Raw genomic sequence first — 19341 nt, forward strand, 5'->3', positions numbered from 1 at the left:
GCAGGGTGAAACAGTGTATTACTGGATTTTCAAGTGTATGGACACTTATTTGTAATGTTTTACATAACTATACATGCAAAACAGGCCAATGTGAAGAGATCTAGCAAGACTTACTTTTCTGACTAAAGTTGCACGTGAAATAAGAGATTTTACAGCATGGCCTAGCAGAGTTTTCAGAAGAATTTGATCTTTATGAAGGATCTGCAAAGTTTTGGGATTCTTTGTTTTTGTTTTCTTGTCAGTGACATGGTAGCATGAAAACACAGTGGAAGTGGTCACTCTAGTTCAAGCTAAATGTGTAAACTTTTTGTCAGAAGTGGGATTTGAACCCACGCCTCCATTTGGAGACCAGAACACCCACACAATGTAAAGAAACATTTCTTGAGTCTGGCGCCTTAGACCACTCGGCCATCCTGACAAGACATTTTGATATTCTTGGTTGCCTCTAGATATATCATCTACTCGTGGTACTCTGTTGATCTATTACCACTGTCAAGGAGCTGTATTAACACTCTGCACCTAGGCCCTTTTGCAAATGCACTTCATAAAGCATGACCTTGGCACCAAGTCAAACTTTTCAGATCCTTTCTACCAAATCTGCTTGAGCAAAGCAAGTAGAAGAAGATGTCCCAGGTGATCTTCAAGTGTTTGGCTGATTCGCACACCACAAAAAAAAATGGTGGCCCAGTGGCAGACTGCGTGGCCTAATGGATAAGACGTCTGACTTCGGAACAAAATATTGAGGGTTTGAGTCCCTTCGTGGTCGTTTTCTATGCTGCTTTCCAGTTCCTGTGAACTTTACTTGCAAATTCTTGCTCCTTTTAAATTAAATCGCAACTTTACCCATAACAACTTGCTTCTTGCTAAAGGCTGCTATTTTGCTGAAGCCCAGAGCCCCCAAACAGCAGTAAATCATAAAGTGGAGCTAAACCAATTGATTTAACAGTTTCAAAAAACAGTTAGAATCCTGTAATCCCGGGATTGATAACTGTCACATTTGCTTGTGTTCTCAACCAAACTGTCAAACCATCAAATGGCTGGTGTCATAACTGATCACATGTGCAGCACCATTGCCGTTGCAGTTTAAACAGAAGCAGCTTCATTGGCTGTAAAGGATAGGAGGGTTTAATTGAGCTTTAAGCCTGTCAATAGATGAGCCTCCCCAAACTCAGCAGTGCCCAAATATGCGTAAAATGGGAGAGCAACTGAGTATGTGCAGAGCAGGGTGAAACAGTGTATTACTGGATTTTCAAGTGTATGGACACCTATTTGTAATGTTTTACATAACTATACATGCAAAACAGGCCAATGTGAAGAGATCTAGCAAGACTTACTTTTCTGACTAAAGTTGCACATGAAATAAGAGATTTTACAGCATGGCCTAGCAGAGTTTTCAGAAGAATTTGATCTTTATGAAGGATCTGCAAAGTTTTGGGATTCTTTGTTTTTGTTTTCTTGTCAGTGACATGGTAGCATGAAAACACAGTGGAAGTGGTCATTCTAGTTCAAGCTAAATGTGTAAACTTTTTGTCAGAAGTGAGATTTGAACCCACGCCTCCATTTGGAGACCAGAACACCCACACAATGTGAAGAAACATTTCTTGAGTCTGGCGCCTTAGACCACTCGGCCATCCTGACAAGACGTTTTGTTGTTTTCGGTTGCCTCTAGAAATATCATCTACTCTTAGTACTCCGTTGATCTATTACCACTGTCAAGGAGCTGTATTAACACTCTGCACCTAGGCCCTTTTGCAAATGCACTTCATAAAGCATGACCTTGGCACCAAGTCAAACTTTTCAGATCCTTTCTACCAAATCTGCTTGAGCAAAGCAAGTAGAAGAAGATGTCCCAGGTGATCTTCAAGTGTTTGGCTGATTCGCACACCACAAACAAAAATGGTAGCCCTGCAGCGGACTGCGTGGCCTAATGGATAAGACGTCTGACTTCGGATCAGAAGATTGAGGGTTCGAGTCCCTTCGTGGTCATTTTCTATGCTGCTTTCCAGTTCCTGTGACCTTTCCTTGCAAATTCTTACTCCTTTTAAATTAAATCGCAACTTTACCCATAACAACTTGCTTCTTGCTAAAGGCTGCTATTTTGCTGAAGCCCAGAGCCCCCAAACAGCAGTAAATCATAAAGTGGAGCTAAACCAATTGATTTAACAGTTTCAAAAAACAGTTAGAATCCTGAAATCCCGGGATTGATAACTGTCACATTTGCTTGTGTTCTCAACCAAACTGTCAAACCATCAAATGGCTGGTGTCATAACTGATCACATGTGCAGCACCATTGCCGTTGCAGTTTAAACAGAAGCAGCTTCATTGGCTGTAAAGGATAGGAGGGTTTAATTGAGCTTTAAGGCTGTCAATAGATGAGCCTCCCCAAACTCAGCAGTGCCCAAATATACGTAAAATGGGAGAGCAACTGAGTATGTGCAGAGCAGGGTGAAACAGTGTATTACTGGATTTTCAAGTGTATGGACACTTATTTGTAATGTTTTACATAACTATACATGCAAAACAGGCCAATGTGAAGAGATCTAGCAAGACTTACTTTTCTGACTAAAGTTGCACGTGAAATAAGAGATTTTACAGCATGGCCTAGCAGAGTTTTCAGAAGAATTTGATCTTTATGAAGGATCTGCAAAGTTTTGGGATTCTTTGTTTTTGTTTTCTTGTCAGTGACATGGTAGCATGAAAACACAGTGGAAGTGGTCACTCTAGTTCAAGCTAAATGTGTAAACTTTTTGTCAGAAGTGGGATTTGAACCCACGCCTCCATTTGGAGACCAGAACACCCACACAATGTAAAGAAACATTTCTTGAGTCTGGCGCCTTAGACCACTCGGCCATCCTGACAAGACATTTTGATATTCTTGGTTGCCTCTAGATATATCATCTACTCGTGGTACTCTGTTGATCTATTACCACTGTCAAGGAGCTGTATTAACACTCTGCACCTAGGCCCTTTTGCAAATGCACTTCATAAAGCATGACCTTGGCACCAAGTCAAACTTTTCAGATCCTTTCTACCAAATCTGCTTGAGCAAAGCAAGTAGAAGAAGATGTCCCAGGTGATCTTCAAGTGTTTGGCTGATTCGCACACCACAAAAAAAAATGGTGGCCCAGTGGCAGACTGCGTGGCCTAATGGATAAGACGTCTGACTTCAGAACAAAATATTGAGGGTTTGAGTCCCTTCGTGGTCGTTTTCTATGCTGCTTTCCAGTTCCTGTGAACTTTACTTGCAAATTCTTGCTCCTTTTAAATTAAATCGCAACTTTACCCATAACAACTTGCTTCTTGCTAAAGGCTGCTATTTTGCTGAAGCCCAGAGCCCCCAAACAGCAGTAAATCATAAAGTGGAGCTAAACCAATTGATTTAACAGTTTCAAAAAACAGTTAGAATCCTGTAATCCCGGGATTGATAACTGTCACATTTGCTTGTGTTCTCAACCAAACTGTCAAACCATCAAATGGCTGGTGTCATAACTGATCACATGTGCAGCACCATTGTCGTTGCAGTTTAAACAGAAGCAGCTTCATTGGCTGTAAAGGATAGGAGGGTTTAATTGAGCTTTAAGCCTGTCAATAGATGAGCCTCCCCAAACTCAGCAGTGCCCAAATATGCGTAAAATGGGAGAGCAACTGAGTATGTGCAGAGCAGGGTGAAACAGTGTATTACTGGATTTTCAAGTGTATGGACACCTATTTGTAATGTTTTACATAACTATACATGCAAAACAGGCCAATGTGAAGAGATCTAGCAAGACTTACTTTTCTGACTAAAGTTGCACATGAAATAAGAGATTTTACAGCATGGCCTAGCAGAGTTTTCAGAAGAATTTGATCTTTATGAAGGATCTGCAAAGTTTTGGGATTCTTTGTTTTTGTTTTCTTGTCAGTGACATGGTAGAATGAAAACACAGTGGAAGTGGTCATTCTAGTTCAAGCTAAATGTGTAAACTTTTTCTCAGAAGTGAGATTTGAACCCACGCCTCCATTTGGAGACCAGAACACCCACACAATGTGAAGAAACATTTCTTGAGTCTGGCGCCTTAGACCACTCGGCCATCCTGACAAGACGTTTTGTTGTTTTCGGTTGCCTCTAGAAATATCATCTACTCTTAGTACTCCGTTGATCTATTACCACTGTCAAGGAGCTGTATTAACACTCTGCACCTAGGCCCTTTTGCAAATGCAATTCATAAAGCATGACCTTGGCACCAAGTCAAACTTTTCAGATCCTTTCTACCAAATCTGCTTGAGCAAAGCAAGTAGAAGAAGATGTCCCAGGTGATCTTCAAGTGTTTGGCTGATTCGCACACCACAAACAAAAATGGTGGCCTGGCGGCAGACTGCGTGGCCTAATGGATAAGGCGTCTGACTTCGGATCAGAAGATTGAGGGTTCGAGTCCCTTCGTGGTCGTTTTCTATGCTGCTTTCCAGTTCCTGTGACCTTTACTTGCAAATTCTTGCTCCTTTTAAATTAAATCGCAACTTTACCCATAACAACTTGCTTCTTGCTAAAGGCTGCTATTTTGCTGAAGCCAAGAGCCCCCAAACAGCAGTAAATCATAAAGTGGAGCTAAACCAATTGATTTAACAGTTTCAAAAAACAGTTAGAATCCTGAAATCCCGGGATTGATAACTGTCACATTTGCTTGTGTTCTCAACCAAACTGTCAAACCATCAAATGGCTGGTGTCATAACTGATCACATGTGCAGCACCATGGCCGTTGCAGTTTAAACAGATGCAGCTTCATTGGCTGTAAAGGATAGGAGGGTTTAATTGAGCTTTAAGGCTGTCAAGAGATGAGCCTCCCCAAACTCAGCAGTGCCCAAATATGCGTAAAATGGGAAAGCAACTGAGTATGTGCAGAGCAGGGTGAAACAGTGTATTACTGGATTTTCAAGTGTATGGACACCTATTTGTAATGTTTTACATAACTATACATGCAAATGTGAAGAGATCTAGCAAGACTTACTTTTCTGACTAAAGTTGCACGTGAAATAAGAGATTTTACAGCATGGCCTAGCAGAGTTTTCAGAAGAATTTGATCTTTATGAAGGATCTGCAAAGTTTTGGGATTCTTTGTTTTTGTTTTCTTGTCAGTGACATGGTAGCATGAAAACACAGTGGAAGTGGTCACTCTAGTTCAAGCTAAATGTGTAAACTTTTTGTCAGAAGTGGGATTTGAACCCACGCCTCCATTTGGAGACCAGAACACCCACACAATGTAAAGAAACATTTCTTGAGTCTGGCGCCTTAGACCACTCGGCCATCCTGACAAGACATTTTGATATTCTTGGTTGCCTCTAGATATATCATCTACTCGTGGTACTCTGTTGATCTATTACCACTGTCAAGGAGCTGTATTAACACTCTGCACCTAGGCCCTTTTGCAAATGCACTTCATAAAGCATGACCTTGGCACCAAGTCAAACTTTTCAGATCCTTTCTACCAAATCTGCTTGAGCAAAGCAAGTAGAAGAAGATGTCCCAGGTGATCTTCAAGTGTTTGGCTGATTCGCACACCACAAAAAAAAATGGTGGCCCAGTGGCAGACTGCGTGGCCTAATGGATAAGACGTCTGACTTCAGAACAAAATATTGAGGGTTTGAGTCCCTTCGTGGTCGTTTTCTATGCTGCTTTCCAGTTCCTGTGAACTTTACTTGCAAATTCTTGCTCCTTTTAAATTAAATCGCAACTTTACCCATAACAACTTGCTTCTTGCTAAAGGCTGCTATTTTGCTGAAGCCCAGAGCCCCCAAACAGCAGTAAATCATAAAGTGGAGCTAAACCAATTGATTTAACAGTTTCAAAAAACAGTTAGAATCCTGTAATCCCGGGATTGATAACTGTCACATTTGCTTGTGTTCTCAACCAAACTGTCAAACCATCAAATGGCTGGTGTCATAACTGATCACATGTGCAGCACCATTGTCGTTGCAGTTTAAACAGAAGCAGCTTCATTGGCTGTAAAGGATAGGAGGGTTTAATTGAGCTTTAAGCCTGTCAATAGATGAGCCTCCCCAAACTCAGCAGTGCCCAAATATGCGTAAAATGGGAGAGCAACTGAGTATGTGCAGAGCAGGGTGAAACAGTGTATTACTGGATTTTCAAGTGTATGGACACCTATTTGTAATGTTTTACATAACTATACATGCAAAACAGGCCAATGTGAAGAGATCTAGCAAGACTTACTTTTCTGACTAAAGTTGCACATGAAATAAGAGATTTTACAGCATGGCCTAGCAGAGTTTTCAGAAGAATTTGATCTTTATGAAGGATCTGCAAAGTTTTGGGATTCTTTGTTTTTGTTTTCTTGTCAGTGACATGGTAGAATGAAAACACAGTGGAAGTGGTCATTCTAGTTCAAGCTAAATGTGTAAACTTTTTCTCAGAAGTGAGATTTGAACCCACGCCTCCATTTGGAGACCAGAACACCCACACAATGTGAAGAAACATTTCTTGAGTCTGGCGCCTTAGACCACTCGGCCATCCTGACAAGACGTTTTGTTGTTTTCGGTTGCCTCTAGAAATATCATCTACTCTTAGTACTCCGTTGATCTATTACCACTGTCAAGGAGCTGTATTAACACTCTGCACCTAGGCCCTTTTGCAAATGCAATTCATAAAGCATGACCTTGGCACCAAGTCAAACTTTTCAGATCCTTTCTACCAAATCTGCTTGAGCAAAGCAAGTAGAAGAAGATGTCCCAGGTGATCTTCAAGTGTTTGGCTGATTCGCACACCACAAACAAAAATGGTGGCCTGGCGGCAGACTGCGTGGCCTAATGGATAAGGCGTCTGACTTCGGATCAGAAGATTGAGGGTTCGAGTCCCTTCGTGGTCGTTTTCTATGCTGCTTTCCAGTTCCTGTGACCTTTACTTGCAAATTCTTGCTCCTTTTAAATTAAATCGCAACTTTACCCATAACAACTTGCTTCTTGCTAAAGGCTGCTATTTTGCTGAAGCCAAGAGCCCCCAAACAGCAGTAAATCATAAAGTGGAGCTAAACCAATTGATTTAACAGTTTCAAAAAACAGTTAGAATCCTGAAATCCCGGGATTGATAACTGTCACATTTGCTTGTGTTCTCAACCAAACTGTCAAACCATCAAATGGCTGGTGTCATAACTGATCACATGTGCAGCACCATGGCCGTTGCAGTTTAAACAGATGCAGCTTCATTGGCTGTAAAGGATAGGAGGGTTTAATTGAGCTTTAAGGCTGTCAAGAGATGAGCCTCCCCAAACTCAGCAGTGCCCAAATATGCGTAAAATGGGAAAGCAACTGAGTATGTGCAGAGCAGGGTGAAACAGTGTATTACTGGATTTTCAAGTGTATGGACACCTATTTGTAATGTTTTACATAACTATACATGCAAATGTGAAGAGATCTAGCAAGACTTACTTTTCTGACTAAAGTTGCACGTGAAATAAGAGATTTTACAGCATGGCCTAGCAGAGTTTTCAGAAGAATTTGATCTTTATGAAGGATCTGCAAAGTTTTGGGATTCTTTGTTTTTGTTTTCTTGTCAGTGACATGGTAGCATGAAAACACAGTGGAAGTGGTCATTCTAGTTCAAGGTAAACGTGTAATCTTTTTGTCAGAAGTGGGATTTGAACCCACGCCTCCATTTGGAGACCAGAACACCCACACAATGTGAAGAAACATTTCTTGAGTCTGGCGCCTTAGACCACTCGGCCAACCTGACAAGACATTTTGATATTTTTGGTTGCCTCTAGATATATCATCTTCTCGTGGTACTCTGTTGATTTATTACCACTGTCAAGGAGCTGTATTAACACTCTGCACCTAGGCCCTTTTGCAAATGCACTTCATAAAGCATGACCTTGGCACCAAGTCAAACTTTTCAGATCCTTTCTACCAAATCTGCTTGAGCAAAGCAAGTAGAAGAAGATGTCCCAGGTGATCTTCAAGTGTTTGGCTGATCCGCACACCACAAACAAAAATGGTGACCCTGTTGTAGACTGCGTGGCCTAATGGATAGGGCGTCTGACTTCGAATCAGAAGATTGGGGTTTGAGTCCCTTCGTGGTTGTTTTCTATGCTGCTTTCCAGTTCCTGTGACCTTTACTTGCAAATTCTTGCTCCTTTTAAATTAAATCGCAACTTTACCCATAACAACTTGCTTCTTGCTAAAGGCTGCTATTTTGCTGAAGCCCAGAGCCCCCAAACAGCAGTAAATCATAAAGTGGAGCTAAACCAATTGATTTTACAGTTTCAAAAAACAGTTAGAATCCTGAAATCCCGGGATTGATAACTGTCACATTTGCTTGTGTTCTCAACCAAACTGTCAAACCATCAAATGGCTGGTGTCATAACTGATCACATGTGCAGCACCATGGCCGTTGCAGTTTAAACAGAAGCAGCTTCATTGGCTGTAAAGGATAGGAGGGTTTAATTGAGCTTTAAGGCTGTCAATAGATGAGCCTCCCCAAACTCAGCAGTGCCCAAATATGCGTAAAATGGGAGAGCAACTGAGTATGTGCAGAGCAGGGTGAAACAGTGTATTACTGGATTTTCAAGTGTATGGACACTTATTTGTAACGTTTTACATAACTATACATGCAAAACAGGCCAATGTGAAGAGATCTAGCAAGACTTACTTTTCTGACTAAAGTTGCACGTGAAATAAGAGATTTTACAGCATGGCCTAGCAGAGTTTTCAGAAGAATTTGATCTTTATGAAGGATCTGCAAAGTTTTGGGATTCTTTGTTTTTGTTTTCTTGTCAGTGACATGGTAAAATGAAAACACAATGGAAGTGGTCATTCTAGTTCAAGCTAAATGTGTAAACTTTTGTCAGAACTGGGATTTGAACCCATGCCTCCATTTGGAGACCAGAACACCCACACAATGTGAAGAAACATTTCTTGAGTCTGGCGCCTTAGACCACTCGGCCATCCTGACAAGACATTTCGATATTTTTGGTTGCCTCTAGATATATCATCTACTCGTGGTACTCTGTTGATTTATTACCACTGTCAAGGAGCTGTATTAACACTCTGCACCTAGGCCCTTTTGCAAATGCACTTCATAAAGCATGACCTTGGCACCAAGTCAAACTTTTCAGATCCTTACTACCAAATCTGCTTGAGCAAAGCAAGTAGAAGAAGATGTCCCAGGTGATCTTCAAGTGTTTGGCTGATTCGCACACCACAAACAAAAATGGTGGCCCAGTGGCTGACTGCGTGGCCTAATGGATAAGGCGTCTGACTTTGAATCAGAAGATTGAGGGTTCGAGTCCCTTCGTGGTCGTTTTCTATGCTGCTTTCCAGTTCCTGTGACCTTTACTTGCAAATTCTTGCTCCTTTTAAATTAAATCGCATCTTTACCCATAACAACTTGCTTCTTGCTAAAGGCTGCTATTTTGCTGAAGCCAAGAGCCCCCAAACAGCAGTAAATCATAAAGTGGAGCTAAACCAATTGATTTAACAGTTTCAAAAAACAGTTAGAATCCTGAAATCCCGGGATTGATAACTGTCACATTTGCTTGTGTTCTCAACCAAACTGTCAAACCATCAAATGGCTGGTGTCATAACTGATCACATGTGCAGCACCATGGCCGTTGCAGTTTAAACAGAAGCAGCTTCATTGGCTGTAAAGGATAGGAGGGTTTAATTGAGCTTTAAGGCTGTCAATAGATGAGCCTCCCCAAACTCAGCAGTGCCCAAATATGCGTAAAATGGGAGAGCAACTGAGTATGTGCAGAGCAGGGTGAAACAGTGTATTACTGGATTTTCAAGTGTATGGACACCTATTTGTAATGTTTTACATAACTATACATGCAAAACAGGCCAATGTGAAGAGATCTAGCAAGACTTACTTTTCTGACTAAAGTTGCACGTGAAATAAGAGATTTTACAGCATGGCCTAGCAGAGTTTTCAGAAGAATTTGATCTTTATGAAGGATCTGCAAAGTTTTGGGATTCTTTGTTTTTGTTTTCTTGTCAGTGACATGGTAGCATGAAAACACAGTGGAAGTGGTCATTCTAGTTCAAGCTAAATGTGTAAACTTTTTGTCAGAAGTGGGATTTGAACCCACGCCTCCATTTGGAGACCAGAACACCCACACAATGTGAAGAAACATTTCTTGAGTCTGGCGCCTTAGACCACTCGGCCACCCTGACAAGACATTTTGATATTTTTGGTTGCCTCTAGATATATCATCTACTCGTGGTACTCTGTTGATCTATTACCACTGTCAAGGAGCTGTATTAACACTCTGCACCTAGGCCCTTTTGCAAATGCACTTCATAAAGCATGACCTTGGCACCAAGTCAAACTTTTCAGATCCTTTCTACCAAATCTGCTTGAGCAAAGCAAGTAGAAGAAGATGTCCCAGGTGATCTTCAAGTGTTTGGCTGATTCGCACACCACAAATAAAAATGGTGGCCCAGTGGCAGACTGCGTGGCCTAATGGATAAGGCGTCTGACTTCGGATCAGAAGATTGAGGGTTCGAGTCCCTTCGTGGTCGTTTTCTATGCTGCTTTCCAGTTCCTGTGACCTTTACTTGCAAATTCTTGCTCCTTTTAAATTAAATCGCAACTTTACCCATAACAACTTGCTTCTTGCTAAAGGCTGCTATTTTGCTGAAGCCCAGAGACCCCAAACAGCAGTAAATCATAAAGTGGAGCTAAACCAATTGATTTAACAGTTTCAAAAAACAGTTAGAATCCTGAAATCCCGGGATTGATAACTGTCACATTTGCTTGTGTTCTCAACCAAACTGTCAAACCATGAAATGGCTGGTGTCATAACTGATCACATGTGCAGTACCATGGCCGTTGCAGTTTAAACAGAAGCAGCTTCATTGGCTGTAAAGGATAGGAGGGTTTAATTGAGCTTTAAGGCTGTCAATAGATGAGCCTCCCCAAACACAGCAGTGCCCAAATATGCGTAAAATGGGAGAGCAACTGAGTATGTGCAGAGCAGGGTGAAACAGTGTATTACTGGATTTTCAAGTGTATGGACACCTATTTGTAATGTTTTACATAACTATACATGCAAAACAGGCCAATGTGAAGAGATCTAGCAAGACGTACTTTTCTGACTAAAGTTGCACGTGAAATAAGAGATTTTACAGCATGGCCTAGCAGAGTTTTCAGAAGAATATGATCTTTATGAAGGATCTGCAAAGTTTTGGGATTCTTTGTTTTTGTTTTCTTGTCAGTGACATGGTAGCATGAAAACACAGTGGAAGTGGTCATTCTAGTTCAAGCTAAATGTGTAAACTTTTTGTCAGAAGTGGGATTTGAACCCACGCCTCCATTTGGAGACCTGAACACCCACACAATGTGAAGAAACATTTCTTGAGGCTGGCGCCTTAGACCACTCGGCCACCCTGACAAGACATTTTGATATTTTTAGTTGCCTCTAGATATATCATCTACTCGTGGTACTCTGTTGATCTATTACCACTGTCAAGGAGCTGTATTAACACTCTGCACCTAGGCCCTTTTGCAAATGCACTTCATAAAGCATGACCTTGGCACCAAGTCAAACTTTTCAGATCCTTTCTACCAAATCTGCTTGAGCAAAGCAAGTAGAAGAAGATGTCCCAGGTGATCTTCAAGTGTTTGGCTGATTCGCACACCACAAATAAAAATGGTGGCCCAGTGGCAGACTGCGTGGCCTAATGGATAAGGCGTCTGACTTCGGATCAGAAGATTGAGGGTTCGAGTCCCTTCGTGGTCGTTTTCTATGCTGCTTTCCAGTTCCTGTGACCTTTACTTGCAAATTCTTGCTCCTTTTAAATTAAATCGCAACTTTACCCATAACAACTTGCTTCTTGCTAAAGGCTGCTATTTTGCTGAAGCCCAGAGACCCCAAACAGCAGTAAATCATAAAGTGGAGCTAAACCAATTGATTTAACAGTTTCAAAAAACAGTTAGAATCCTGAAATCCCGGGATTGATAACTGTCACATTTGCTTGTGTTCTCAACCAAACTGTCAAACCATGAAATGGCTGGTGTCATAACTGATCACATGTGCAGTACCATGGCCGTTGCAGTTTAAACAGAAGCAGCTTCATTGGCTGTAAAGGATAGGAGGGTTTAATTGAGCTTTAAGGCTGTCAATAGATGAGCCTCCCCAAACTCAGCAGTGCCCAAATATGCGTAAAATGGGAGAGCAACTGAGTATGTGCAGAGCAGGGTGAAACAGTGTATTACTGGATTTTCAAGTGTATGGACACCTATTTGTAATGTTTTACATAACTATACATGCAAAACAGGCCAATGTGAAGAGATCTAGCAAGACTTACTTTTCTGACTAAAGTTGCACGTGAAATAAGAGATTTTACAGCATGGCCTAGCAGAGTTTTCAGAAGAATTTGATCTTTATGAAGGATCTGCAAAGTTTTGGGATTCTTTGTTTTTGTTTTCTTGTCAGTGACATGGTAGCATGAAAACACAGTGGAAGTGGTCATTCTAGTTCAAGCTAAATGTGTAAACTTTTTGTCAGAAGTGGGATTTGAACCCACGCCTCCATTTGGAGACCAGAACACCCACACAATGTGAAGAAACATTTCTTGAGTCTGGCGCCTTAGACCACTTGGCCATCCTGACAAGACATTTTGATATTTTTGGTTGCCTCTAGATATATCATCTACTCGTGGTACTCTGTTGATTTATTACCACTGTCAAGGAGCTGTATTAACACTCTGCACCTAGGCCCTTTTGCAAATGCACTTCATAAAGCATGACCTTGGCACTAAGTCAAACTTTTCAGATCCTTACTACCAAATCTGCTTGAGCAAAGCAAGTAGAAGAAGATGTCCCAGGTGATCTTCAAGTGTTTGGCTGATTCGCACACCACAAACAAAAGTGGTGGCCCAGTGGCTGTATGCGTGGCCTAATGGATAAGGCGTCTGACTTCGGATCGGAAGATTGAGGGTTCGAGTCCCTTCGTGGTCGTTTTCTATGCTGCTTTCCAGTTCCTGTGACCTTTACTTGCAAATTCTTGCTCCTTTTAAATTAAATCGCATCTTTACCCATAACAACTTGCTTCTTGCTAAGGGCTGCTATTTTGCTGAAGCCAAGAGCCCCCAAACAGCAGTAAATCATAAAGTGGAGCTAAACCAATTGATTTAACAGTTTCAAAAAACAGTTAGAATCCTGAAATCCCGGGATTGATAACTGTCACATTTGCTTGTGTTCTCAACCAAACTGTCAAACCATCAAATGGCTGGTGTCATAACTGATCACATGTGCAGCACCATGGCCGTTGCAGTTTAAACAGAAGCAGCTTCATTGGCTGTAAAGGATAGGAGGGTTTAATTGAGCTTTAAGGCTGTCAATAGATGAGCCTCCCCAAACTCAGCAGTGCCCAAATATGCGTAAAATGGGAGAGCAACTGAGTATGTGCAGAGCAGGGTGAAACAGTGTATTACTGGATTTTCAAGTGTATGGACACCTATTTGTAATGTTTTACATAACTATACATGCAAAACAGGCCAATGTGAAGAGATCTAGCAAGACTTACTTTTCTGACTAAAGTTGCACGTGAAATAAGAGATTTTACAGCATGGCCTAGCAGAGTTTTCAGAAGAATTTGATCTTTATGAAGGATCTGCAAAGTTTTGGGATTCTTTGTTTTTGTTTTCTTGTCAGTGACATGTTAGCATGAAAACACAGTGGAAGTGGTAATTCTAGTTCAAGCTAAATGTGTGAACTTTTTGTCAGAAGTGGGATTTGAACCCTCGCCTCCATTTGGAGACCAGAACACCCACACAATGTGAAGAAACATTTCTTGAGTCTGGCGCCTTAGACCACTCGGCCATCCTGACAAGACATTTTGATATTTTTGGTTGCCTCTAGATATATCATCTACTCGTGGTACTCTGTTGATTTATTACCACTGTCAAGGAGCTGTATTAACACTCTGCACCTAGGCCCTTTTGCAAATGCACTTCATAAAGCATGACCTTGGCACCAAGTCAAACTTTTCAGATCCTTACTACCAAATCTGCTTGAGCAAAGCAAGTAGAAGAAGATGTCCCAGGTGATCTTCAAGTGTTTGGCTGATTCGCACACCACAAACAAAAATGGTGGCCCAGTGGCTGACTGCGTGGCCTAATGGATAAGGCGTCTGACTTCGGATCAGAAGATTGAGGGTTCGAGTCTCTTCGTGGTCGTTTTCTATGCTGCTTTCCAGTTCCTGTGACCTTTTCTTGCAAATTCTTGCTCCTTTTAAATTAAATCACATCTTTACCCATAACAACTTGCTTCTTGCTAAAGGCTGCTATTTTGCTGAAGCCAAGAGCCCCCAAACAGCAGTAAATCATAAAGTGGAGCTAAACCAATTGATTTAACAGTTTCAAAAAACAGTTAGAATCCTGAAATCCCGGGATTGATAACTGTCACATTTGCTTGTGTTCTCAACCAAACTGTCAAACCATCAAATGGCTGGTGTCATAACTGATCACATGTGCAGCACCATGGCCGTTGCAGTTTAAACAGAAGCAGCTTCATTGGCTGTAAAGGATAGGAGGGTTTAATTGAGCTTTAAGGCTGTCAATAGATGAGCCTCCCCAAACTCAGCAGTGCCCAAATATGCGTAAAATGGGAGAGCAACTGAGTATGTGCAGAGCAGGGTGAAACAGTGTATTACTGGATTTTCAAGTGTATGGACACCTATTTGTAATGTTTTACATAACTATACATGCAAAACAGGCCAATGTGAAGAGATCTAGCAAGACTTACTTTTCTGACTAAAGTTGCACGTGAAATAAGAGATTTTACAGCATGGCCTAGCAGAGTTTTCAGAAGAATTTGATCTTTATGAAGGATCTGCAAAGTTTTGGGATTCTTTGTTTTTGTTTTCTTGTCAGTGACATGGTAGCATGAAAACACAGTGGAAGTGGTCATTCTAGTTCAAGCTAAATGTGTAAACTTCTTGTCAGAAGTGGGATTTGAACCCACGCCTCCATTTGGAGACCAGAACACCCACACAATGTGAAGAAACATTTCTTGAGTCTGGCGCCTTAGACCACTCGGCCATCCTGACAAGACATTGTGCTATTCTTGGTTGCCTCTAGATATATCATATACTCGTGGTACTCTGTTGATCTATTACCACTGTCAAGGAGCTGTATTAACACTCTGCACCTAGGCCCTTTTGCAAATGCACTTCATAAAGCATGACCTTGGCACCAAGTCAAACTTTTCAGATCCTTTCTACCAAATCTGCTTGAGCAAAGCAAGTAGAAGAAGATGTCCCAGGTGATCTTCAAGTGTTTGGCTGATTCGCACACCACAAACAAAAATGGTGGCCCAGTGGCAGACTGCGTGGCCTAATGGATAAGGCGTCTGACTTCGGATCAGAAGATTGAGGGTTCGAGTCCCTTCGTGGTGGTTTTCTATGCTGCTTTCCAGTTCCTGTGACCTTTACTTGCAAATTCTTGCTCCTTTTAAATTAAATCGCATCTTTACCCATAACAACTTGCTTCTTGCTAAAGGCTGCTATTTTGCTGAAGCCAAGAGCCCCCAAACAGCAGTAAATCATAAAGTGGAGCTAAACCAATTGATTTAACAGTTTCAAAAAACAGTTAGAATCCTGAAATCCCGGGATTGATAACTGTCACATTTGCTTGTGTTCTCAACCAAACTGTCAAACCATCAAATGGCTGGTGTCATAACTGATCACATGTGCAGCACCATGGCCGTTGCAGTTTAAACAGAAGCAGCTTCATTGGCTGTAAAGGATAGGAGGGTTTAATTGAGCTTTAAGGCTGTCAATAGATGAGCCTCCCCAAACTCAGCAGTGCCCAAATATGCGTAAAATGGGAGAGCAACTGAGTATGTGCAGAGCAGGGTGAAACAGTGTATTACTGGATTTTCAAGTGTATGGACACCTATTTGTAATGTTTTACATAACTATACATGCAAAACAGGCCAATGTGAAGAGATCTAGCAAGACTTACTTTTCTGACTAAAGTTGCACGTGAAATAAGAGATTTTACAGCATGGCCTAGCAGAGTTTTCAGAAGAATTTGATCTTTATGAAGGATCTGCAAAGTTTTGGGATTCTTTGTTTTTGTTTTCTTGTCAGTGACATGGTAGCATGAAAACACAGTGGAAGTGGTCATTCTAGTTCAAGCTAAATGTGTAAACTTTTTGTCAGAAGTGGGATTTGAACCCACGCCTCCATTTGGAGACCAGAACACCCACACAATGTGAAGAAACATTTCTTGAGTCTGGCGCCTTAGACCACTCGGCCATCCTGACAAGACATTTCGATATTTTTGGTTGCCTCTAGATATATCATCTACTCGTGGTACTCTGTTGATTTATTACCACTGTCAAGGAGCTGTATTAACACTCTGCACCTAGGCCCTTTTGCAAATGCACTTCATAAAGCATGACCTTGGCACCAAGTCAAACTTTTCAGATCCTTTCTACCAAATCTGCTTGAGCAAAGCAAGTAGAAGAGGATGTCCCAGGTGATCTTCAAGTGTTTGGCTGATTCGCACACCACAAACAAAAATGGTGGCCCAGTGGCTGACTGCGTGGCCTAATGGATAAGGCGTCTGACTTCGGATCAGAAAATTGAGGGTTCGAGTCCCTTCGTGGTCGTTTTCTATGCTGCTTTCCAGTTCCTGTGACCTTTACTTGCAAATTCTTGCTCCTTTTAAATTAAATCGCATCTTTACCCATAACAACTTGCTTCTTGCTAAAGGCTGCTATTTTGCTGAAGCCAAGAGCCCCCAAACAGCAGTAAATCATAAAGTGGAGCTAAACCAATTGATTTAACAGTTTCAAAAAACAGTTAGAATCCTGAAATCCCGGGATTGATAACTGTCACATTTGCTTGTGTTCTCAACCAAACTGTCAAACCATCAAATGGCTGGTGTCATAACTGATCACATGTGCAGCACCATGGCTGTTGCAGTTTAAACAGAAGCAGCTTCATTGGCTGTAAAGGATAGGAGGGTTTAATTGAGCTTTAAGGCTGTCAATAGATGAGCCTCCCCAAACTCAGCAGTGCCCAAATATGCGTAAAATGGGAGAGCAACTGAGTATGTGCAGAGCAGGGTGAAACAGTGTATTACTGGATTTTCAAGTGTATGGACACCTATTTGTAATGTTTTACATAACTATACATGCAAAACAGGCCAATGTGAAGAGATCTAGCAAGACTTACTTTTCTGACTAAAGTTGCACGTGAAATAAGAGATTTTACAGCATGGCCTAGCAGAGTTTTCAGAAGAATTTGATCTTTATGAAGGATCTGCAAAGTTTTGGGATTCTTTGTTTTTGTTTTCTTGTCAGTGACATGGTAGCATGAAAACACAGTGGAAGTGGTCATTCTAGTTCAAGCTAAATGTGTAAACTTTTTGTCAGAAGTGGGATTTGAACCCACGCCTCCATTTGGAGACCAGAACACCCACACAATGTGAAGAAACATTTCTTGAGTCTGGCGCCTTAGACCACTTGGCCATCCTGACAAGACATTTTGATATTTTTGGTTGCCTCTAGATATATCATCTACTCGTGGTACTCTGTTGATTTATTACCACTGTCAAGGAGCTGTATTAACACTCTGCACCTAGGCCCTTTTGCAAATGCACTTCATAAAGCATGACCTTGGCACTAAGTCAAACTTTTCAGATCTTTACTACCAAATCTGCTTGAGCAAAGCAAGTAGAAGAAGATGTCCCAGGTGATCTTCAAGTGTTTGGCTGATTCGCACACCACAAACAAAAGTGGTGGCCCAGTGGCTGTATGCGTGGCCTAATGGATAAGGCGTCTGACTTCGGATCAGAAGATTGAGGGTTCGAGTCCCTTCGTGGTCGTTTTCTATGCTGCTTTCCAGTTCCTGTGACCTTTACTTGCAAATTCTTGCTCCTTTTAAATTAAATCGCATCTTTACCCATAACAACTTGCTTCTTGCTAAGGGCTGCTATTTTGCTGAAGCCAAGAGCCCCCAAACAGCAGTAAATCATAAAGTGGAGCTAAACCAATTGATTTAACAGTTTCAAAAAACAGTTAGAATCCTGAAATCCCGGGATTGATAACTGTCACATTTGCTTGTGTTCTCAACCAAACTGTCAAACCATCAAATGGCTGGTGTCATAACTGATCACATGTGCAGCACCATGGCCATTGCAGTTTAAACAGAAGCAGCTTCATTGGCTGTAAAGGATAGGAGGGTTTAATTGAGCTTTAAGGCTGTCAATAGATGAGCCTCCCCAAACTCAGCAGTGCCCAAATATGCGTAAAATGGGAGAGCAACTGAGTATGTGCAGAGCAGGGTGAAACAGTGTATTACTGGATTTTCAAGTGTATGGACACCTATTTGTAATGTTTTACATAACTATACATGCAAAACAGGCCAATGTGAAGAGATCTAGCAAGACTTACTTTTCTGACTAAAGTTGCACGTGAAATAAGAGATTTTACAGCATGGCCTAGCAGAGTTTTCAGAAGAATTTGATCTTTATGAAGGATCTGCAAAGTTTTGGGATTCTTTGTTTTTGTTTTCTTGTCAGTGACATGTTAGCATGAAAACACAGTGGAAGTGGTAATTCTAGTTCAAGCTAAATGTGTAAACTTTTTGTCAGAAGTGGGATTTGAACCCTCACCTCCATTTGGAGACCAGAACACCCACACAATGTGAAGAAACATTTCTTGAGTCTGGCGCCTTAGACCACTCGGCCATCCTGACAAGACATTTTGATATTTTTGGTTGCCTCTAGATATATCATCTACTCGTGGTACTCTGTTGATTTATTACCACTGTCAAGGAGCTGTATTAACACTCTGCACCTAGGCCCTTTTGCAAATGCACTTCATAAAGCATGACCTTGGCACCAAGTCAAACTTTTCAGATCCTTACTACCAAATCTGCTTGAGCAAAGCAAGTAGAAGAAGATGTCCCAGGTGATCTTCAAGTGTTTGGCTGATTCGCACACCACAAACAAAAATGGTGGCCCAGTGGCTGACTGCGTGGCCTAATGGATAAGGCGTCTGACTTCGGATCAGAAGATTGAGGGTTCGAGTCCCTTCGTGGTCGTTTTCTATGCTGCTTTCCAGTTCCTGTGACCTTTTCTTGCAAATTCTTGCTCCTTTTAAATTAAATCGCATCTTTACCCATAACAACTTGCTTCTTGCTAAAGGCTGCTATTTTGCTGAAGCCAAGAGCCCCCAAACAGCAGTAAATCATAAAGTGGAGCTAAACCAATTGATTTAACAGTTTCAAAAAACAGTTAGAATCCTGAAATCCCGGGATTGATAACTGTCACATTTGCTTGTGTTCTCAACCAAACTGTCAAACCATCAAATGGCTGGTGTCATAACTGATCACATGT

The 19341-nt window shown here is 41.4% G+C and overlaps 27 non-coding genes across 27 annotated transcripts; 11 read left to right on the forward strand and 16 right to left on the reverse strand.

Moving 5' to 3' along the window:
* Positions 1 to 308: 308 nt before the first annotated feature.
* TRNAL-CAA (transfer RNA leucine (anticodon CAA)) lies at positions 309 to 418 on the reverse strand. The gene is made up of 2 exons: positions 381 to 418; positions 309 to 354 (listed from the first exon to the last, which is right to left on the reverse strand). It is a non-coding gene; the product is annotated as a tRNA-Leu (tRNA).
* Positions 419 to 1528: 1110 nt separating this feature from the next.
* On the reverse strand, positions 1529 to 1638 carry TRNAL-CAA (transfer RNA leucine (anticodon CAA)). The gene is made up of 2 exons: positions 1601 to 1638; positions 1529 to 1574 (listed from the first exon to the last, which is right to left on the reverse strand). It is a non-coding gene; the product is annotated as a tRNA-Leu (tRNA).
* Positions 1639 to 1913: 275 nt separating this feature from the next.
* On the forward strand, positions 1914 to 1986 carry TRNAR-UCG (transfer RNA arginine (anticodon UCG)). Its single transcript has one exon. It is a non-coding gene; the product is annotated as a tRNA-Arg (tRNA).
* A 762-nt stretch (positions 1987 to 2748) lies between these two features.
* On the reverse strand, positions 2749 to 2858 carry TRNAL-CAA (transfer RNA leucine (anticodon CAA)). The gene is made up of 2 exons: positions 2821 to 2858; positions 2749 to 2794 (listed from the first exon to the last, which is right to left on the reverse strand). It is a non-coding gene; the product is annotated as a tRNA-Leu (tRNA).
* A 1110-nt stretch (positions 2859 to 3968) lies between these two features.
* TRNAL-CAA (transfer RNA leucine (anticodon CAA)) lies at positions 3969 to 4078 on the reverse strand. The gene is made up of 2 exons: positions 4041 to 4078; positions 3969 to 4014 (listed from the first exon to the last, which is right to left on the reverse strand). It is a non-coding gene; the product is annotated as a tRNA-Leu (tRNA).
* A 275-nt stretch (positions 4079 to 4353) lies between these two features.
* TRNAR-UCG (transfer RNA arginine (anticodon UCG)) lies at positions 4354 to 4426 on the forward strand. The gene has a single exon. It is a non-coding gene; the product is annotated as a tRNA-Arg (tRNA).
* Positions 4427 to 5179: 753 nt separating this feature from the next.
* Positions 5180 to 5289, reverse strand: TRNAL-CAA (transfer RNA leucine (anticodon CAA)). Its single transcript has 2 exons — positions 5252 to 5289; positions 5180 to 5225 (listed from the first exon to the last, which is right to left on the reverse strand). It is a non-coding gene; the product is annotated as a tRNA-Leu (tRNA).
* A 1110-nt stretch (positions 5290 to 6399) lies between these two features.
* TRNAL-CAA (transfer RNA leucine (anticodon CAA)) lies at positions 6400 to 6509 on the reverse strand. Its single transcript has 2 exons — positions 6472 to 6509; positions 6400 to 6445 (listed from the first exon to the last, which is right to left on the reverse strand). It is a non-coding gene; the product is annotated as a tRNA-Leu (tRNA).
* Positions 6510 to 6784: 275 nt separating this feature from the next.
* On the forward strand, positions 6785 to 6857 carry TRNAR-UCG (transfer RNA arginine (anticodon UCG)). Its single transcript has one exon. It is a non-coding gene; the product is annotated as a tRNA-Arg (tRNA).
* Positions 6858 to 7610: 753 nt separating this feature from the next.
* On the reverse strand, positions 7611 to 7720 carry TRNAL-CAA (transfer RNA leucine (anticodon CAA)). Its single transcript has 2 exons — positions 7683 to 7720; positions 7611 to 7656 (listed from the first exon to the last, which is right to left on the reverse strand). It is a non-coding gene; the product is annotated as a tRNA-Leu (tRNA).
* Positions 7721 to 8828: 1108 nt separating this feature from the next.
* On the reverse strand, positions 8829 to 8938 carry TRNAL-CAA (transfer RNA leucine (anticodon CAA)). The gene is made up of 2 exons: positions 8901 to 8938; positions 8829 to 8874 (listed from the first exon to the last, which is right to left on the reverse strand). It is a non-coding gene; the product is annotated as a tRNA-Leu (tRNA).
* A 275-nt stretch (positions 8939 to 9213) lies between these two features.
* On the forward strand, positions 9214 to 9286 carry TRNAQ-UUG (transfer RNA glutamine (anticodon UUG)). The gene has a single exon. It is a non-coding gene; the product is annotated as a tRNA-Gln (tRNA).
* A 762-nt stretch (positions 9287 to 10048) lies between these two features.
* Positions 10049 to 10158, reverse strand: TRNAL-CAA (transfer RNA leucine (anticodon CAA)). The gene is made up of 2 exons: positions 10121 to 10158; positions 10049 to 10094 (listed from the first exon to the last, which is right to left on the reverse strand). It is a non-coding gene; the product is annotated as a tRNA-Leu (tRNA).
* Positions 10159 to 10433: 275 nt separating this feature from the next.
* Positions 10434 to 10506, forward strand: TRNAR-UCG (transfer RNA arginine (anticodon UCG)). Its single transcript has one exon. It is a non-coding gene; the product is annotated as a tRNA-Arg (tRNA).
* A 762-nt stretch (positions 10507 to 11268) lies between these two features.
* On the reverse strand, positions 11269 to 11378 carry TRNAL-CAA (transfer RNA leucine (anticodon CAA)). The gene is made up of 2 exons: positions 11341 to 11378; positions 11269 to 11303 (listed from the first exon to the last, which is right to left on the reverse strand). It is a non-coding gene; the product is annotated as a tRNA-Leu (tRNA).
* Positions 11379 to 11653: 275 nt separating this feature from the next.
* Positions 11654 to 11726, forward strand: TRNAR-UCG (transfer RNA arginine (anticodon UCG)). Its single transcript has one exon. It is a non-coding gene; the product is annotated as a tRNA-Arg (tRNA).
* A 762-nt stretch (positions 11727 to 12488) lies between these two features.
* TRNAL-CAA (transfer RNA leucine (anticodon CAA)) lies at positions 12489 to 12598 on the reverse strand. Its single transcript has 2 exons — positions 12561 to 12598; positions 12489 to 12534 (listed from the first exon to the last, which is right to left on the reverse strand). It is a non-coding gene; the product is annotated as a tRNA-Leu (tRNA).
* A 1110-nt stretch (positions 12599 to 13708) lies between these two features.
* Positions 13709 to 13818, reverse strand: TRNAL-CAA (transfer RNA leucine (anticodon CAA)). Its single transcript has 2 exons — positions 13781 to 13818; positions 13709 to 13754 (listed from the first exon to the last, which is right to left on the reverse strand). It is a non-coding gene; the product is annotated as a tRNA-Leu (tRNA).
* Positions 13819 to 14093: 275 nt separating this feature from the next.
* On the forward strand, positions 14094 to 14166 carry TRNAR-UCG (transfer RNA arginine (anticodon UCG)). The gene has a single exon. It is a non-coding gene; the product is annotated as a tRNA-Arg (tRNA).
* A 762-nt stretch (positions 14167 to 14928) lies between these two features.
* TRNAL-CAA (transfer RNA leucine (anticodon CAA)) lies at positions 14929 to 15038 on the reverse strand. The gene is made up of 2 exons: positions 15001 to 15038; positions 14929 to 14974 (listed from the first exon to the last, which is right to left on the reverse strand). It is a non-coding gene; the product is annotated as a tRNA-Leu (tRNA).
* A 275-nt stretch (positions 15039 to 15313) lies between these two features.
* TRNAR-UCG (transfer RNA arginine (anticodon UCG)) lies at positions 15314 to 15386 on the forward strand. The gene has a single exon. It is a non-coding gene; the product is annotated as a tRNA-Arg (tRNA).
* A 762-nt stretch (positions 15387 to 16148) lies between these two features.
* Positions 16149 to 16258, reverse strand: TRNAL-CAA (transfer RNA leucine (anticodon CAA)). Its single transcript has 2 exons — positions 16221 to 16258; positions 16149 to 16194 (listed from the first exon to the last, which is right to left on the reverse strand). It is a non-coding gene; the product is annotated as a tRNA-Leu (tRNA).
* Positions 16259 to 16533: 275 nt separating this feature from the next.
* Positions 16534 to 16606, forward strand: TRNAR-UCG (transfer RNA arginine (anticodon UCG)). Its single transcript has one exon. It is a non-coding gene; the product is annotated as a tRNA-Arg (tRNA).
* A 762-nt stretch (positions 16607 to 17368) lies between these two features.
* TRNAL-CAA (transfer RNA leucine (anticodon CAA)) lies at positions 17369 to 17478 on the reverse strand. Its single transcript has 2 exons — positions 17441 to 17478; positions 17369 to 17414 (listed from the first exon to the last, which is right to left on the reverse strand). It is a non-coding gene; the product is annotated as a tRNA-Leu (tRNA).
* A 271-nt stretch (positions 17479 to 17749) lies between these two features.
* TRNAR-UCG (transfer RNA arginine (anticodon UCG)) lies at positions 17750 to 17826 on the forward strand. The gene has a single exon. It is a non-coding gene; the product is annotated as a tRNA-Arg (tRNA).
* Positions 17827 to 18588: 762 nt separating this feature from the next.
* On the reverse strand, positions 18589 to 18698 carry TRNAL-CAA (transfer RNA leucine (anticodon CAA)). Its single transcript has 2 exons — positions 18661 to 18698; positions 18589 to 18634 (listed from the first exon to the last, which is right to left on the reverse strand). It is a non-coding gene; the product is annotated as a tRNA-Leu (tRNA).
* Positions 18699 to 18973: 275 nt separating this feature from the next.
* Positions 18974 to 19046, forward strand: TRNAR-UCG (transfer RNA arginine (anticodon UCG)). Its single transcript has one exon. It is a non-coding gene; the product is annotated as a tRNA-Arg (tRNA).
* Positions 19047 to 19341: the final 295 nt, after the last annotated feature.

The sequence above is a fragment of the Aquarana catesbeiana genome, linkage group LG12 (assembly GCF_042186555.1).
Source record: "Aquarana catesbeiana isolate 2022-GZ linkage group LG12, ASM4218655v1, whole genome shotgun sequence".
Classification (NCBI taxonomy): Eukaryota; Metazoa; Chordata; class Amphibia; order Anura; family Ranidae; genus Aquarana; species Aquarana catesbeiana.